Raw genomic sequence first — 13,922 nt, 5'->3', positions numbered from 1 at the left:
AGGGTTTCTACAGGTATATTAAGAGAAGAAGGATAGTAAGGGACAACATTAGTCTCCTTGAAGATCAGAGTGGTCGGCTTTGTGTGGAGCCAAAAGAGATGGGAGAGGTTTCAATGCTTTTTTATTTAATCAGTATTCACTCAAGAAAAGGGCACAGAGTAATGGGAAGTAAGGAAAACAAGCAGTAAGGTCATAAAACCTATACAGATTAAAGAGGAGGAAGTGCTTTCTGCCTTAAAGCAAATAAGGGTGGAAAAATCGCCAGGGTCTGACAAGCTATTCTCCTGGACTTCGACTAAGGTTAGTGTACAAATTTCAGGAGCTTTGGCAGAAATATTTAAACTGTCCTTAGCCACAATTGTGATGCCAGAGGATTGAAGGGTAGCTCACATTGTTCAGTTATTTAAAAAAGGGTCCAAAAGCAACCCTGGACATTATAAGCCAGTGAGCCTGATATTAGTAGTAGGTAAATTATTGGAAGGCGTTCTAAGAGATTGGATATACAATTATTTGGATAGCCATGGACAGATTAGGTATAATCAACATGGCTTTGTGTGTGGTAGGTTGTGTTTAACCAATCTTGGAGAGTTTTCGAGGAGGTTACCAGGAAAGTTGATGAAGGAAAGTCTGTGGATGTTGTCTAAATGGTCTTTAGTAAGGCCTTTGACAAGGTCCCGCATGGAAAGTTGGTCAGGAATGTTCAGACGCTTGGTATTCATGATGAAGTAGTGAAATGGATTCGACAGTGGCTAGACAGGAGAATCCAGAAAGTGGTAGTGGATGATTACTTCTTAGACTGGAGGCCTGTGACTAGGGGTGTGCCTCATGGATCAGTGCTGGATTGTTGTTTGTCATCCATATCAATGATCTGGATGATAATGTGGTAAATTGGATCAGCAAATTTGTGGATTACACAATGATTGGAGGTGTTGTGGACTGTGAAGAAATTAAAAAACTTGCAGAGGGACCTTGACCAGCAGAAAAATAGGCTGTGAAATGGCAGATGGAATTTAATGCAGACAAGTGTGAGGTGTTGCATTTTGGAAGGACAAACAAAGAAAGGACATACAGGTAGTCCCTGTGTTGAAGACATTTGATTTACGAATAATCTGTAGTTACGAACCGGCAAACTGACTGGAAATAGAATGGCATCAACTTCCGGATTGAGTGTGCTTGAGTATATTTATATTCAAAATTGGCATCTTCCCTCCTCCCCCACAGCTCTGACATGGTACCCCCAGCCCACTCACTCCAACGCGGCCACCAACCCAGCCCACTCCAATGCAGACCCCTCCTGCTCGGTCCAACGGGGTCTCCCCTCCGCTCGCTCTGATGCATTCCCCCCTGCTCACTCCGATGGGGTCCCCCTGTCTGCTCACTCCAATGTGGCCACCACCCTGCTCATTCTAACACGATCCCCCCAACCTGCTCCTACATGGCTGCCACCCCCCGTAACTCCATCACAGCCACCACTCCTGCTCACTCCGAAGTGGTCACCACCTCACACTCTCCGACATGGCCACTACCCCTGCTCACTTTGATGCAGCTCCCCTCCCCACTCGCTCCAAAGTTTTCACCCATCCCCCTCCTCCACTGGGTTGGATAACTTCTGAATCAGATGGAAAATTTGGTTTGCTTTCCATGTGGTAAATCACCCAAATAAAATTCCTATCTTCTAATTTTGGTAGCTCGTACCTTTATGAGGGATGAAAACTTGAACTCCAGACTAGCATTTTGTTAAAACTCAAAGTGATATCATTTGCTGATGGGTCTTTGAAACATTTTCCTCTTGGCTTTCTTCTGCTACCAGTGTGCTATTCTGAGAATACTGGCTGCCATCTAGTCACTGCCACTTCTCCTGTTTGATCCTTGGATTGTTATTTTTTAATATAGTGAATACTAAACACAACATGATCCATATTTAGTCCCTCCCCCCACCCCCTTGCCAAAGTAATCCTTTATACAGTAGCTTCCAGCACTTAATGACATTTGAAGTGTGTGCTGAATTGCCAATAAAACTGATATGATTTATTATTTTTACTTTATGACATTGGCATGGTAGCTATAAAACTAATCTGTTTTGCTTAGTGATCAATCTTAGATTGGCTTATGTACAGTACTGTATTATTATGTTTTAGTGTTGGGAAGTGGGAAGTGTTTTATATGCATATAATGGTAAAATATATACTAAATATGCTATATAGTAAGATAAACATTTGCCTAAATGATGCTGAATAAGGACCGTATGTACTTGTTCCACCTTAAATACAAATTTGAGTTACAGACCTTGTGTAATGGAACTCATATTTAACCTGGGGATGGCATGTACACAGTAAATAGTAGGGCTCTGAGGAGTGTGGTAGAACAGAAGAATCTGGGAATATAAATAGATAATTCCCTGAAAGTGGAGTCACTGGTGGATAGGGTTATAAGGAGAGCTTTTGTCATATTGGTCTTGTAAGGTAAAACATCATGAGATGGGAATGTGTAAGGAATTACCCTGTGCAGGGCTGTAACAAGAAGGGGAGGTGTCCTTGTACTCCTGTTAGGTAAAACATCATGAGATGGGAATGTGCAGGGCTGTAACAAGATGTGAATGCATCCTTGTACTTACAAGATAAGAGAGACATTGATGGATTGAGAGGCAGGAAGCTAGCAGGGAAAGGATAGCAACAGTTTTAGTCATTGGACAAGTAATGATATGATGATGTTCTAAGCACATATCCAAGGGTATAAAAAATCACCATTTTGCTGATAACGGCAGAATGCATTCTCCGACTAACATGGTTAGTCGCAAGTGTTACAATCCGGTAATAAAGAACAAAGAACCCTGATTTCGACTCAGTCTGGTGTTTGTCTCACTCATTCATGAACAAAGCAGACCTAACAGTCTTCATAAATCAAAGTACCGAGTACAGGAGTTGCGATGTTATGTTAAAGCTGTATAAGACATTGGTGAGGACAAATTTGCAGTATTAAGTGCAGTTTTTGTCACCTAACTACAGGAAATATAGCAATAAGATAGAAAGAGTGCAGAGAAGACTTACTAGGATAATGCCCAGATTCCAGGAACTGGGATATAAGGAAAGATCAAACAAGTTAGGACTTTATTCCCTGGAGCGTAGAAGAATGAGGGGAGATTTGAAGGAGATATTTCAAATTATGAGGGGGATAGACAGAGTAAACGCAGGTAGGATTTTTCCACTGAGGGTAGGTGAGATACAAACCAGAGGACCTGGATTAAGAGTGAAAGGGGAAAAATGTAAGGTGAACATTTGGGGGAACTTCTTCACACAGAGAGTGGTGGGAGGGTGGAACGAGCTTAAGCTGAAGTGGTGATTGTGGGCTCAATGTTAATTTTAAGAAGAATTTGCTCTGATATATGAATTGGAGGGGTATGGGGGGCTATGTTCGGGATGCAGGTCAGTGGGAATAGGTAGAATAATAGTTTGGGATAGTCTAGAAGGGCTGAAAGACCAGTTTCTCTGTTCTATGATACTATATTTTATGTTTAAATTCAACCTGCTAAAACTCCACCCAATCTACTATAAACATTGTCAACTTCCTCATGGAACTGTGCAAACACTCTACTGCTGGAATCTGACAAAGGCCATTAAAAGCCAATCATCTAATTGCAGAAGTTTCTCAAAGCAACTTTCAAAGCCCATCTAGGTTCATCTGTTTCATCAGTCCAGGGCAAGGTTTTTTCATGGAGAGTGGCAAGTCCTTAGGAAAGGCTACCCAGGAGGTAGTGGTGGAAATAAATATGATAGTGGAATTTAAGATAGTTTTTGATGGATAGTTGATTGGAGGTGTATGGCTAATGTATAAATGAGATCTAGTTTAATTTCACATCATGTTCAGTGCAGACAAGTGGGCCAAAGGACCTGTTCCACCATCTCCATCAGAGCTGGAGTATGAGAATGCTCTGTTCTCTGCCCCCTATTCTACTCAGTTTACACCCAAGACTGTGTGACTCAGTATGACAAATGCACCATCTTGAAATTTGCTGACAATACCACAGATACAAATGATAAGGTAAGTGGGTATACAGGTGGTGATTCAAAAATTGGCTGAATGCTGTTCTAATAACAACCTCACATTCAATGCCACATAAACCAAATGAGCTGATTGTGGACTTCAGGAAGGGAAAATCAGAAGTATGATCTAGTGATTCGGAGGACCTTTCTTCAACCCAATACACAAATGTCATCTTGAAGAAACATCTGCACCGCTACTTTCTCAGGAGTTTACGTAAGTTTGATATGACATCAAAAAATTTAGCAAACCTCTACAGATGTAGAGTGTGCTGACCAGTTGCATCATGGCCTGGCATGAGGAAATCAATATCTGAACAGAAAGCCCTGCAAAAGGTAGTGAACACAGCCCAGTATATCGCAGGAAAACTCTCCCCACCATGGAGAAAATCTACATCGAATGCTGCCATCAGAGAGCAACAGCAATCATCAAGGATCCACATCACCCAGGGTATGCTCTGATTTTGGTGTTGCCACCAAGAAAGAGGTATAGATGCCACAAGACTTGATAGATACCACCCCTCCACCATCAGACTCCTCAACAACAAACTAAATCAGAGACTCATTTTACTTACTCATTATTGAATATTTATTTTCTGCATTGCAGTTTGTTTGCACTTGGTTCTTGTTGAATACATATCTTTTCTTGATACAGTTTTTTTTTGTAATACCGATAAGTAGAAATTCTGCCTTGCCCACAGGAAAAAGAAACTCAGGGTTGGATGTAACGTCACATTTGTACTCTGACAATAAATCTGAACTTTGAACTGTTCATGTGTTGTAAAGTTCTATACAATGCAATCTGACTAGTGCATACAAATATTTAAATCTTATTGGCCAGTCATGTTTGTGAACAGCTAATTTTTAATCAGGTGGAACTCTCATATATTGTAATGGTATTCATAGTATTCATGAGCCACGTTTAAACTATTTCCTGTCAAATAGAGTGACCATAATATCATCTAATAATTTTTTTAAAGAACATTTGTCTATAAAAAGAGAATGTGTAAGCATTGAATCATTGAATAACTGAATACTAAATGAAGCAAATGATTAGCACCAGAAATGTTCAAAAGACAGACATCACTGTTCCTTGAGATTAATTAGATTATAATGACAAAATAAAATCTGCAAGGACTGATATTGTAGGACTCTGTCTAATCAGATGATTAAAATGTTAATGCATGCTATATTTTATTTGAATAAAGATCTGTCCATGAGCTTAAAGCTGCATCTCTATAATGTTAATTATGGTTGCCTTCAGAAAATGCCCCCCAAGCACATCAGAAGAATTGTAACATTGATGGAGAGATTGGCATTTATTATTATTTACTCCCACCAAATTGTCTTCTCCTGTCCTGAATGCACAGACAAGGATACAGATGCGCAAGGACCCAAAAAGGTGGGCTTTCCACTTTTGCAGAGAGTTCTGATTTTATTTTGGCATGCAACACACATACCTTTACACTTTCCAATAACTTACACTAGAAAGCATTTGAGTGAAGGGACTCTGAGTGATGTTTGGCCATCTACTATCTATTGGCCCAATTTAAGATGGACAATGAAACACACATTGCTAGATTCCTTACCAACTTGCAATCACAAGCCATTTTAAGACAGAGCAAAATAGAAATAGAACCAACTTTAAAAAAAAATTGATCTTGAGTTTTCATTTAGTTTTGAGTTGCACTTTGTAGCAGCAATTTACATTGTTTTTGTCCAAACCTGCCTGCAGGGGAGCATCTGCAGAAAATTGCTCACAACACTTGAGTAGAAAGTAAAAATATTTTTGAGAGCATTAGAAAAATCAGTATTCCTCCCAATAGCAGTGAGCTACTCAGTTTTCTATGGATTTGGTTTAATAGTAAATGTTCCCATCAGCATTGAAGATGCCTTATAAAGTGTAGATCTGCCCACTTGATTAATAGTAGCTTGATTTAAAATATTTAGAATTTCTTCTGATATACTTTTAACTCTTTATCTCAACAATTTTCCAGTTTATAGGTCCTAAATAGTTCATTAAAATATGGATACCCAATCCAACCTCATCTCAAACCCGACAAGCTGATCGAAGTACCTATTGCCTTCCAACCACTTCACCATATTTCCATCTTAGAACCATAGATTACAGCACAGAAAACAGTGCTTCTCAGCTGAACCATTATTCTATCTCATGTCACTGTCCTGCATCTAGTCCATAGCCCTTTGTCTTCTTTTCTCCAGCTTTCCACTCACTTCCCTCTCCATTGATAGAGCCATTCTCTTCCCTCTTCTTGCTGGAGTGCCTTCCCCTTATCCACATTATACTCCTGCCTTTGGGACCATGCTCCTCCCTCTGCCACCCCCCTGCCTAACATTTTGTATGGGAACCTGCCAACATTTTTTCATATCTTGCTGAAGGGCTCAAGCCTGAAACTTGTTACATATATTTATCTTTGCGATGTAAACTATTTGACCAGCTAAGTTTTTCCAGCATTGTATTTTTACTTCAACCATGGTGTTTGCAGACTTTAACGTTTTACCACAGTCCTCTATATTCCACCCCTCCCCCCCACCATCCATTTATGTACCTGTCCAAATTTTTCTTAAATGTTAAAATTGAGCCACATTCACCACTTCAGCTGGAAGCATGTTCTACACTCCCACTACTCTGTGGGGTAAGATGTTCCTCCTAATGTTCCCCCAGAACTTTTCCCCTTTCAACCTTAACCCATGTCCTCTGGTTTGTATCTCACTTAAATTCACTGCTCCTCATAATTTTGTACACCTTTATCAAATCTCCCCTCATTCTACTACGATCCAGGAAATAAAGTCCAAACCTATTTAACCTTTCACTGTACCTCATTTTGTGAAGTCTAGGCAACATCCTAGAAAATCTATCTTATTGATATAATTCCTCTAGGTGAGCAAAGCTACTCACAATACTCCAAATTTGGCCTCATCAAGGTCTTGTACAATTTTACCCTATCATTCCAGTTCCTATTCTCAATTCTTTGATTTATTAAGGGCAATGTGCCAAAAGCTCTCTTTACAACCCTATCTACCTGTGAGAACACTTTCAGGGATTTATGTATCTGTATTTCCAGATGCTTCTGTTCCATCACACTACTCAGTGCCCTACCATATACTGTTAATGGCCACCTTAGTTTGTCCTTCTAAAATGCAAAACCTCACACTGGTCTGCATTAAATTCCATCTGCAATTTTGGGCCTATTTTTCCAGCTGGTCCAGATTCCAATACAAGTTTTGAAGCATTCCTCACTGTCCACTACCTCCTTTCACTTATTGAACACATCTGCAAACTTATCATGATTTAAATGAGAAACAACCGTGGTCCCAGCACTGATCCCTGAGGCACACCACTAGTCACAGGCCTCCAATGTGGGAAGCAATCATCCACTCTCTGGTTTCCCACATATGACCCATGTCAAATCCAGTTTACTACTTCACCAATGCATACTGAGCATCTGAACCTTCCTGTCTAACCTTCCACGTAGAACCTTGTCAAAGGCCTTTCTATAGTCTATGTAGACAAGATTCACCACTTTTCCTTTATCAACTTTTCTTGTAACCTCCTCAGAAAAATCCTGTAAGGTTGGTTAAAAAACGACCTACCACACACAAAGTCATGTTGACTATCGCGGATCGGTCCTTGGCCATCTAAAGACTTGTACATCTGATCTCTTAGGATACTTTCCAATAATTTACTGTAATGACGTCAGGGTCATTGACTTATAACTTCCTGGGTTACTTTTGAAGTCTATTTAAAACCATGAAACAAAGTGAGTCACCCTCCAATCCTCTGGAACCTCACCTGTAGCTAAGGCCTTTTTAATGTAGCAACTGCACCTGCCTCCCTCAAGTGCCGAGAGCATATATTATCAGGTTCAAGGGATTTATTCACCCTTATTTGCTTTAAGACAGCAAGCACTTCCTCCTCTTTATAGATTCCATGACCTCACTGCTTGTTTTCCTTACTTCTTTAGACACTGATCATTTCCTGAGTGAATACTACTGTAAAAATAAAATAAAACAAAAGATCTTCCCCATCTCTTTTGGTGCTATACACAGTTGACCACTCTGATCTTCAAGGGGACCAGTGTGGTCCCTTACTATCCTTTTGTTTTGAACCTATAGAAACCCTTGGGATTTTCCTTCACAATGTCTGCCAATGTCTTCATTTAGATATCCCAATTTCCTTTTTAAGTTTTTTCTTGCATTTTTATGCTCTTCAAGCACCTGCTGTACACCTCTCTCTTTTTCTTAACCAGATCCACAATATCCCTCGAAAACCAAGGTTCTCTATGTGTGTTAACTTTGCCTTTAATCCTAACAGGAATATACAAACTCTATAAAGGTACTATCAAAATTTCACCTTTGAAGACCTTTCACTTATTGAACACATCCTTTCCAAAAAAACTTGTCCCAGTCAACATTTTCTAGATCTTTTCTCATTTCCTCAGTATTATCCATTCTCCAGTTTAGAATCTCAATCTGAGGATTAGTCCTATCTTAATAATTATCTTGAAACTAATGACATTATGATCACTGGACCCAAGATGTTTCCCTACATATATTTCTGTCACAGTTCCCTAATAGGAGATCCAATATTGCACTGTCTCTAGTTGGCACCTCTGTATATTGATTTAAAAAATTTTCTTGAAAACATTTGACAAAGTACAAGCCATTCAGCCCCTTTACAGTATGGAAGTCCCAATTAATATATAGAAAGTTAAAATCTCCTACTATCGCAACCTTATGTTTCCTGCAGCTGCCTGCTATCTCGCTACAGATTTGCTCCTCCAATTCTCACTGACTGTTGGACTGTCAATAATACAATCCTGTTAGATTAAACAGGACTTGTTTTTTTTGTTTACTCCCCAAAAAAAATTGTGTGAACATGATCCCACTTTGCCTGTCTATAATGAGATAGCTGGGATATTTCCATTGGCGTCATTTCTTTTACAATAATGGCTGTATGGATATCACTTCCTGTCAAAATTGTAACATTTGTTAATCATCAGGTTTGTTTTTTTTTCATTGATGCTGCCCAAACAGCTGACAGTTTCAAACACTGTCTATTTATATTATAAATGCTCATCAAAATCCTTCTTCGACTTTCAGCATGGGATCCTCACCTTTTCTTTCCTTCATAGAACCACAAAAGAGGTTATGTTATACCATACCATCTTTCACATCTCCTGAACACAATTTCCTCATATCCAGGGTGATCCCATCATTGATACTGACATGTATACTCCATGTCATTCAGTATTCTGAAGGAAACTTTATCCTGGTGCACTCACCCAGCCCTTGAGTATCTGCAGCATCTTTCCATGGAAGCCCAGTGACTACAAATCTAGCCCTTTTAACCCCTCCCTTCTTTTGAAACCACAGCACTTGGAGAAAACCCATAATGACATGGGGATAACCTGAAAACTCCTGAGAGACATGGCTTGATTTGAATCCAGGGTGCTGTCACTGTAATAGCCCTTACGTTAACCATGCCACCCATGACCCTCATATTTTTATAGATCTCCCTTCAGACACCTACACTGTCGGAAATAAAGACATAGCCTGTTCAATTTCTCCCTATAATTCAACCCTTCCTGTCCTGGCGACATCCTAATAAATCTTCTCTGCACCCCTTCCAATTTATTGATGCCCTTCCTGATCTGGATGAACAGAACAGTATGGGCTCACCAATGCCTTGTACAGTTGAATGATGCAGTCCCCACTTTTGTATTCAATACCCATAAGACACAAGTGTGGAAATAGGTTATTCAGCTCATCAAGTCTGTCCATCCTTTCAATTTTCCCACTCAGCCCCACACTCGGCCTTTTGCCCATAACTATTTATGCCCTGGCTAATCAAGAACCTATCAATTTCTCTCTTAAATACATCCAATAACTTGGCTCCCACAACCACCTACGGCAACAAATTCCACACATTCACCATTATCTGGCAAAAGAAATTCCTCAGTATCTCTGTTCTCCTGACACCCTTCAATTATATTGTGACTAAGTCTTGACAAGGTACATGATAACCTCCATCAATGCCACAATTCATTCATGTGATAGCAATGAGTAATTGTCTTCCACTGCCATATACTGAATTGTTGGAGCCACCGCTCATTTCTTTAATTGACCAATCACCAAATCACATTGATTCATCATTTAGTCTTCGCTGCCATAAACACTTTCACAGACCTTCCTCTGTGTTTCTTCCTCTTTCCAGCTACTAGTTTAAGAATGGTTAATGCTAAATACGTGTCTCTTGCCTGCCACAGATGTCGGATGATCCATAGAACTTTACTCACCTCAAATTTCTGGTGACGGTTTCTGCAACACACGTTTAATCCTGAAAATTATCATGTGTTGCCAAAGTTTATAATGCTTAATAACAATCGATTCACCAATTGATTTGGCTGATTACATTTATTAAAGCACAGTTTATCTTCATCTGGGTATAGTTGCAAATATGAATAGATACTTCAATGAAGATCCAATTTGTCGAGTTCTTTTAGTTTTATCTTCTGCAAGGTTCGTTACAGAGAAGCTCATCTCCAGCCATCGATCTCAATCGAAAAAATCTAGGTGGCACAGTACATCACACTGATGCAACTGTATAATATTTAAGCTAACAATCAGAGATAAAATTCAAGGCAGATTAAGGATAGAAATCAATTGAAGAAATAATGTAATTATTTATCGTTTTACTGCAGGGCTCCTATATGTTGACTTTCATTAGTCCTTCCCTAACACAACATAGTACCACAGCAGTTTTTGGAAAAGTATTATGCAACTTTCAAGTTGTCTCAACGCAGAGAAAGCAGCTCGAGGAGAGAGTGAATCAGATGTTCATTGTTTGGCCAGCAGGAAGGCATTGAAATTGGTTGGCCTTTGTAATTTGGACTTTATCTGCTGTAGCTTTCTAACCAGCTGATTACTTTTGCTTGAACACTCCAGGACAAAGCAATTCACTTTCTGCAAGTGTGACACAGTAGAGTGTTGGATAGGTGAATTAACACACACACACACACACACACACACACACACACACACACACACACACACACACACACACACACACACACACACACACACACACACACAATAGAGTGTTTTGATCATCTTCTGCACAGATGTATCGAATGTTCTGAGGCTCCTGGTGCTTCCTAGAGATTAGATGAGGCAGCATTCCTTAGCTATTATAATGGTACACCAAGCACACTCCAATATACAATGCAAAAATATGGGATTAGTGCAAGATCAATGCAAATTGATGTCTGATGGTCAGCACAGACTCAGGCCTGACTCAATGCTGTATGACTTTATGACATGTTGTTGCACTCACCCATATTTTGGATTGCTACCTGAAAATTGACCAAGCAATTCCGACTGTGCACTCTCCAACAAGACTGCATTAATGTCGACTTCTCCAGTTTTCATTAAACCACTCCCCCATGTCTCTCTCTTTCCCTATCCCTCTGTGTCCTTTCCTCTAGCTCCCCACCCTACAACTCAGTATTTTCTCTTCTACCCTTCCACCCATATCCACCTATGATCTCTAACATGTTAGCTTCTACAGCCACCCTCTCAGCCTCTTCCTCCCTCCTCTCCTCCCACAACCACCCCCCCCCCCCACCCTCCCAACATTTCATTCAGTCGCCGGCTTGCTTTTTGCTCCTATCTTGACAAAGGGCTCAGGCCCAAAACACTGGTTTCATTTTATCTGCTATAAATGTTGCGTGACCTGCTAAGTTTCTCCAGCACTTTTGTGTATTGTGCAGGGAATGGATGCAATCTGCATAATTTCTCCTCCCTCAACAAACAATATATCCCAGCAATCAATCTGGTAAATTTTTGTTACACTTAACCATATAACCATATAACCACTTACAGCACAGAACAGGCCAGTTCGGCCCTACTAGTCTATGCCGTAGCAAATCCCCACCCTCCTAGTCCCACTGACCAGCACCCGGTCCATACCCCTCTAGACCCCTCCTATCCATGTAGCAATCCAGTCTTTCCTTAAATATAACCAATGATCCCGCCTTGACCACGTCTGCCGGAATCTCATTCCACATCCCCACCACCCTCTGCGTAAAGAAATTTCCCCTCATGTTCCCCTTATAATTTACCCCCTTCAATCTTAAACCATGTCCTCTAGTTTGAATCTCCCCCTTTCTTAATTGAAAAAGCCTATCCACATTTACTCTGTCTGTCCCTTTTAAAATCTTAAACACCTCTATCAAGTCCCCTCTCAATCTTCTACGCTCCAGAGAAAAAAGCCCCAGTCTGCACAACCTTTCCCTGTAACTCACACCCTGAAATCCTGTCAACATTCTTGTGAACCTTCTCTGCACTCTCTCTATTTTGTGTATATCTTTCCTATAATTTGGTGACCAAAACTGTACACAGTACTCCAAATTTGGCCTCACCAATGCCTTGTACAATTTCATCATAACCTCCCTACTCTAGAATTCAATACTCCGATTTATGAAGGCCAACATTCCAAATGCCTTCTTCACCACACCATCTACTTGAGTATCAGCCTTGAGGGTACAATTTACCATAACTCCTAAATCCTTTTGTTGCTCTGCACTCCTCAATTGTCTACCATTCAATGTATATGACCTATTTAAATTTGCCTTTCCAAAATGTAGCACCTCACATTTATCTGTATTAAATTCCATCAGCCATTTCTCAGCCCACACCTCCAGCCTTCCTAAATCACTTTTTAATCTACGGTAATCTACCTCACTGTCCACAACACCACCAATCTTTGTGTCATCCGCAAACTTGCTTACCCAATTCTCCACCCCTACATCCAGATCATTAATATATATAACAAATAATAGTGGACCCAGGACTGAACCCTGAGGAACTCCACTAGTCACCGGCCTCCAATTGGACAAACAATTTTCTACCACTACTCTCTGACACCTCCCATCCAACCACTGCTGAATCCATTCACTACCTCTTTATTTATACCTAATGCCTCCACCTTTTTTCCTAACCTCCTGTGCGGAACTTTGTCAAAAGCTTTACTAAAGTCCAAATGGACAACATCCACAGCTTTCCCTTCATCAACCTTTTTTTGTAACCCCCTCGAAGAACTCAATCAGGTTTGTCAAGCATGATCTACCCCTGACAAAACCATGCTGATTATTCCCTATCAATCCCTGTACCTCCAAAAATTTGTAAATAGCATCCCTCAGAACACTTTCCATCAACTTGCCCACCACAGATGTCAGACTTACAGCCCTATAATTCCCAGGTTTGCATTTGGACCCTTTTTTAAACAGAGGAATCACATGCGCCACCCTCCAATCCTTTGGCACCACCCCCATGGCCAGTGACATCCTAAATATCTCTGTTAATGGCCCCACTAATTGTCCACTTGCCTCCCTGAGTGTCCTAGGGAATATTTTGTCCGGTCCGGGAGATTTATCCACCTTTATCTTTTTTAACACAGCCATCACTACCTCCTCAGTTATCCTTATATGCTTCATCACCTCCCTACTATTTTTCTTTACTTCAACTGGTTCAACATTTTTTTCCCTAGTGAACACCGAGGCAAAAAAATCATTCAAAATTTCCCCCATTTCCTCAGACTTCTCACTCAGCCTACCCTCGCTATCTACAAGGGGTCCAATTTTATCTCTCACTAATCTTTTACTTTTAATGTACTTATAGAAACCATTTGGATTTATTTTTACTCTGTCAGCCAAAGCCTCTTCGTGCCTTTTTTTGGCCTTTCTAATTTCTTTCTTAAGATTCCTTCTACACTCCTTGTAGTCCTCCTTCAACTTCTCAGCTCCCTGCTCTTTATACCTCTTGTACACCTCCCTTTTTCTCCTAACCAAATTTCCAATATTC

General features: G+C 40.3%; 1 protein-coding gene across 1 annotated transcript in view; it reads right to left on the bottom strand.

Moving 5' to 3' along the window:
- dcc (DCC netrin 1 receptor) overlaps window positions 1-13,922 on the bottom strand; it is a 718,171-nt gene that overhangs the window by 504,039 nt on the left and 200,210 nt on the right. The window lies entirely within an intron of this gene.

This window comes from Narcine bancroftii, chromosome 3 (assembly GCF_036971445.1).
Source record: "Narcine bancroftii isolate sNarBan1 chromosome 3, sNarBan1.hap1, whole genome shotgun sequence".
Classification (NCBI taxonomy): domain Eukaryota; kingdom Metazoa; phylum Chordata; class Chondrichthyes; order Torpediniformes; family Narcinidae; genus Narcine; species Narcine bancroftii.
The sequence above is the reverse complement of the archived record's forward strand: the minus strand, read 5'-3'. Positions and strand labels throughout refer to the sequence as shown.